Source organism: Anas platyrhynchos, chromosome 2 (genome assembly GCF_047663525.1).
Source record: "Anas platyrhynchos isolate ZD024472 breed Pekin duck chromosome 2, IASCAAS_PekinDuck_T2T, whole genome shotgun sequence".
In the NCBI taxonomy this organism is placed as follows: Eukaryota; Metazoa; Chordata; class Aves; order Anseriformes; family Anatidae; genus Anas; species Anas platyrhynchos.
Window position 1 is genome coordinate 25,895,402 of NC_092588.1, and position 6,504 is coordinate 25,901,905.

Below are 6,504 nucleotides of genomic sequence, written 5' to 3' on the forward strand. Positions count from 1 at the left end.
CAAGAAGCTCCTAATGAGTAATGTCAGCCATGTGTAAAGCAGAATACACTTTTACTGATCGCAGTATTGCCTCTCACTTCGTGCTATTGTCTTAAATAGCCATAGGGATATGAAGGGAAAAGACAACTGCCCCTGCCCCCTTGATAAGTCAAAGCTTATGATGTGTGCTCATGTGGACAAGGTGTATCTGCTGCTACCTGCAGGCCTAGTCCTATGTTATCTTCTCTCTCCACCCCATTTCTGACCTTTCTATACATTCCTTGGTAGTATCTGACTGACCAGCCTGAATCAGTGATCCCTCAAATCATGAAGTGTTTTCAGTTCTCACCAGAATCAATGGAAAATAAGGTGACTGCTTTGGGAGCTCCCATCCACAGTTACAGTATTGTCAGAGGATGTGCATGGTTACACTGCAAACTATTGCCTGGAAGGAGATGTCTTTGTGCTTTTATGTGAGAGATCTCTTATATAAAACACATACTCCTTATAAAGCTATGGAGATTTTTATTCTCCAGATGTCTGAAAGTGCACAAGGTTCCTGCATCACCCGGTGCCCACTGATGGATAGAGTTACCTGAAGCCTTCAGGAGTATAGAGCTGTCAGCCAAATATCTTTTTCTCACAGTGCCAGTTAAACCAGGTCTATGCTAAGACATGATCTGCCTAATCCTTACATTCCTTCTGGTTAGTATAAAGCATGCTCTAGTACCTGACTGGCAGCACCAAACTTGGTTGTGCTCATGTATATATGTACGGCGCTCACTGCAGTGACCCTCAAGCAGTTTCTGGTTTTTTTGGTTTCCAGACGAGCTGGTGGTACAATTCATATGATTGGATAAATGTTGTCTACTTCAGGATGAAATGAGGAAGTCCCTAAGCATTTCTTGCTGATAGTGACTACCTTAAGGTGACTTGGCTCATGTACACTAGACATAACACGCTTCTGATTCAGAGAGTCCCATCCCTTGCTGACTGGAGCATCAAGATCTGGAGAATAAGCTCCCTAATCATTATCAAAGAAATGAGTCGTGTTTCTGGGCTCACCTGGTGACTGCATGGGGTAAATATGCATCTGGAAGTAGAACTGCTCCTTTTTCTTCTTTGATCTAGATTGATTCAACCTAATTTCTACCTACATTCCTGAATCCTGTCTTTTCTGTTAATGAAGGACTTTTGAAGGCCTTCTGTAAGCCAAAGTACTAGGTTTTCCCATCATCATAAGCAGGAACTCTTTAATGTTTTAACTAAATACACTGTGCTATATGTGTTTAACTAGTCTCAACTCTAAATAACAAGCTCAGCTCTGTGTCCTTAACACAGCAAGCTGTCCTGAAGCTTTGCTGTGGCAGATATATTGCTGGTTTGGGAAGCAGCTGTTCTGTGTACTCAGACTGTATTCACTCAGACAGAAATTGTCCACGAGTTAAACACACATAGGACAAAATCTCTCAGATGTAATGGGGACAGTAGGGATAGTTAAATAATTATTTAACAAAAAATGCATTTTTCTAAGCACTTGCAAGAAGATTGTAATGCTTTTCCTCTATGTGATATGAACAAAATGTCTTTTCTGATAATTTTCTCTTTTTATTTCCAACAATACAGTCTTAGTCTGCTGGCTTTTAAGTCATTGGAGTGACAAAATATGAAGTTGTAGCTAAACGTGTGGTTTGCCAAAAAAATTGTTCTTGCAGGAGAAAACACTTTCTGAAACCTCTCAGGCCTCCTCCATCTACTTGGACAGCTTATCAGTTAATATGCTGCTGTTGTTTGTCAACCACTCTTTAAAGCCCTGCAGGTCACATTCTTGCAATAATTTTAGCTTCAGGTGCCTACAACCTGGAATATTTGGCTATGTCAATATTCATCAAGTAAACACGTCTGGGAATGTTCTCCAGCACTAAGACCAACTGGCACAGAATAACCTATGTCCAACTGTTAAACTAGTTTAACCTCCAAAAAAAATGATGTCTGCATCCAAGCTGCCTGCAGGGGTACTCATGATGTGAGCTAACTCCTGACATGTAGCCATAGGTTCTTTGTGAAGGTGCTAGTTGATCCAGGTCAAAATAATGTTAAGGGTTTTTCTAACAGCTAACATATTGAAAATTGAGTTCTGCTGCATGGGAATGCTTCTTAGCTCTATTTGATTTACCAGTGCAAATACAGCCTTTGTTACTGTCAAATTTATTGGCATTTTTCAAACTACAGCAGATTTTCTGTCTGCTGGCAAAGTGGTATTGAATGTGAACTCACAATTTGTCTTCATTTACAGACTTAGGTTTAGCCTAGAATTTATTTATTTATTTATTAACTTAACTGTAGATTTCTTTCCTAAAAGTTTTAGATAGTATCGTGAGAACCTTTCCCAGTGAAGTCAACAATATTAACTTCTCTGTTTGACTTTTCTTTTAAGGTCACTTTCAGCACTTCTGATTTACACTGGTGTAGGTTAAGTCAACATCAAACCTTTTCATTACCCTGCTTTTACATATGACTGTGCTTATTATTCTTTGTGGCATGAGCCAACTTTGATTGTGTATGAGATCTTACCTTCAAATTTATGAGACTTACTCCCTCAGAAATCTTACCCGTGAATATTTCTACATACTGCAGAAATCCAGTGCCCTGCTTGGACAAAAGGACGGTCCTTTTGGACTTTTTCTCCATGTCAGTGATTTAACTTTTGTTGAAATTCACACAACTTCAGCAAGTATAAAGAATGCAAAATAAAGTATATACGAGCAGGTAACTTTGGCCCCTGCTCTTTTGCTTCAGAGTACAACTTTAATCTTTATGTGTGTATATAATATTTTTTTTTTTCCTGTGCTATATATCTTCTGTTCAGCTGTTGTGAGACTCCAGCAACTACCGCTTCCCTGTTTACATTCTCCAGCCAGCAAGGATTTCAGCAAGACGATTGCAGTGCTCTTAAGAGTAAAGTCCAAGACAGAGAAGCCTGGCATGGATTAATGAAACAAAATAATGTTTCTGTCTTGCTTTCAATAACTGTGAGTGGCTTTAAAGTCAAAATTTCTGTATTTTTCAGCATGGATACACCAATTGGTTGAGAGAAGGTATGTTTTTTTACATGATCACACCTGGAGATCAAGTGTTGATCATCTTGTTGGTATTAATTTAAAAAATTTTGAGGACAAAATGCCAGTTATTTATCATCCTTGATAGACTTTCTTGTTTTGCATATAAAGTAGTAAGAGCACAAACATCAAATCTTCAAAGGTATCTAGTTTCTTACACCTGACTCAACTGTATCCTGAGTTACGAGCTGGAATACCTGTGAGTATATGGATTTCTTAGCCAAGATGAGGAAGAAGCTCTGAGCATTACTGCAATATGAATATTTCTTAATATCTCTTAGTATTCTGCATATGTAAAAGTTTGAACGCTTATAATGGATCCTATAAATTCCTGACAATGAAGGGACAAAAGAAAACACAAAGCTTATTCAATTTATTTATTTTTCAGCTCTGCTAAACAAAGAAATCTGGTGTTACACAGTTTTCTCAATGCCCCAGTGTAATGGTTGTCATTCAGGGGACAAATAAAGATAGGGAATATGACAGCTTCTTTTATTGTCTCTGAGAATAATCCTTTGGGAGTCTAAATCAAGAAGGCTCAAGAGAAAACCATGATATATTTACGCAGACTAGAGGGGATTAGGCAGCTCAATGACAAAGCAATATGAATATGCATAAGTGTAAGTCAGGCAAGTTAAGAGAAAAAAATACTCATATATAAACAGTGGTTTAACTTCCAGAGTCGGATCTAAGTCAATTTTTTTTTTTTTTTTTTTTTTTTTTCATGTAACGATTCAGAGATCACTGTTTCTCTCAAACTCTGAACCTATAATTGATCATTTTTCTCCTGGAGATTTTCAGAGTAGTGATTTGATTTTGAGTGTCTTTTGATTTACAGACTGAAAATATTCAGACCTACATGCAGTGAATTCAAACCAAAAATGCTTTCTCTTAATTAAAGGTCATGCACCTTTTCTAATAGTTCTTGGATGTTGCAGAGTGAAAAACATTGTTCCAGCTCATTGCCTCCCGGCACTTCTGGAATCAGAATGTTCATACAGATGTATTTTTATCTGATTGTTCTGCTCCAATCTCTTTAAACTAAGACCGTACAACTTGTAAAAGCAGCTCCACTCTGCAAGAGAACTTTTCAGGTGCAAGTGTTACACATTTTCCTCAGGGCTTATGGTATAGGTCAATTTAGGACAGAGAGAGATAGGGGAATTGCTAGATTCTTTTTTCATATTCTGGAGTAAGTCTTTTGGGGATCTAAAATAGGAATATGAGTTATACTCTAGCTTTTACTCTAGAGAGCAAAAGTTTTTTTATCTGTAACTCCAGTGGGACTGTGCTGACTTTGCACTTGGTTTTATCCCTTCTCAGTACCAAGGCCTGAGAGGACAGTAAGGTGAATGCTAGGCGAGATGAATTTTCTATTGTGCAATTTCATACGCAGAACTAAGTTAACTAATCAGTAAGATTATATAATTTAAAAAAAGTTGATTTTATAATTTAACAAAATTAAACTTAGAATGTAGAATCATAGAATGCAAGTCCCAAGACACAAGGGACCCACAAGCATCATTGCAACGTATTGCAAGTATTTGCAAGATCAGAGCTTAGTACAGATTTCTAGAAGACATTATTTCATTAAAGAGTAGAAAACAACAGGCAAAACTAAAGAATATCTTGAATATCTTCTTCTTAAGACTTTTTTTTTTTTTTTTTTTTTTTTCCACACTCTACTGAGCTATATTTATGCAGGTATTTGTGTAGCTACATTTTCTTTTCTGATGCATGAATAAATATGGGCAATGCTACACTTTAAACCACCCATTGATATCTTTCCTGACAGAATAGCTGCATATTTGAGGATTGTGTGTGTTTTTCTGTAGAAAAAAGCTTGTAATTATTCCTGGGCATTAATCCCTACAAAATTGTAAAATAGGCCTAAAGTAAGAAGAGAATTAGAACAGATAGGAAGCTGTCAATAAGAATTATTTTGTCATTGATTTGTTTTTCTATGCACTTGCCATAGTTTCAGAACGAAAAGAGATAGTAATTAAACTTATAAGCAGGAAGGTTATGCAAGCAATATCTTAAGATTTATTTTCAAACTGTTTTCACAGTCTAGTGAGTTGAAGAAGAGCATTTACAACTCATGGCACTTAACACTGATTCTAGACAAACATGCTGAAGTAAAACCTGGTTGCTATTGCTATGAATTGTGTTCCCATTCAGATTTACAGGTAGAGTTATCTTCTGTCAGCTCAAAGAAATAAAGAAAAATGGAAAATGTATAAATAATATATATAATATAAGATGTAATAAACATTTCATTTTCTTTGGAATTGAGTTCTCTTGGTCATCAACAAAAATGAGAACCTGAAGGTAGCTGTCTATCAGTCCATGTTGGATTACAGAAACTGGCAGTACTTAGGACAAAAATATGACAGAATTGGTTGAGGTTAGAATGGATCTCTGAAGGTCACCATCTGAGCCTGACAGGCAAGGGACACCTACATCAAGGTGCCCAGGACCATTTCCAGATGCCTTTTAAACATCTCCACGTACAGAGACTCTGCAACATCTCTGGGCATCATGTGCCAGTGCTTGATCACCCTCACAAGAAGTGCTTCCTTATGTTGAGAGGGAACCTCCTGTGGTTCAATTTGTTCCCACTGCCTCTTATGTTGGCACTGGGCACCACTGAAAAATATTACAGCGGAGGTTTAAAATTGGACTAAATATTGTTTTGCTCAAGTACCGTATTCATTCTGACCTGCCATAGGATACATAGTCCACAATAAGTTAAGTTGTTCTTGAGATTAAATCTTTGAGTGACTTTAGGACATCTCTTTGATTCTGTTCATGTGTTTTCTGAACATCCATAGCAGAGAAAGTCTTACAAGTACACATCAAAGGCAGTTCTTCTGCTGAAAGAGGGGAGACAGTTTGAAATATTGGAGTATAAGGAAAATAGGCTAGATGACCTTTCAAATTTTTTTTTTGTGTCTATTTTCTAGCTCTCTTTTAATGATTTCTCTGAGACAAATATTGAGAAAATACTATTTCTCTCATTTCTCCAAGAAGTCATCTTTTTTTTTTTTTTTTTTCCCCACACATAATACTCATAATACTACTGTTTTGCTTTTAAAATTTTCTCTTTTCTAGGGACTGTTGTCTGATTACATTATTTTTTTCTAGAGTCCTACCTGCTTTTTTTTTTTTTTTTTTTCCCTAATCTTACATTGTAATTCATTATGCATTGCTTGTAGCGTCACTTACTATGTAATTCCTAAGACATTTTTGCTGACTGCCTGGACTGTAGTCACTAGGAAAATGGAGAAAAAGATAGAAGAAAATACTTTTTTTGGAGAAAAAAAGTTACCCACACATGCTATTAAGAATGAACCAACAGACTTTTTGAGGAATAACATTAACTTCTTTGCCCAGCTCCTGGTGT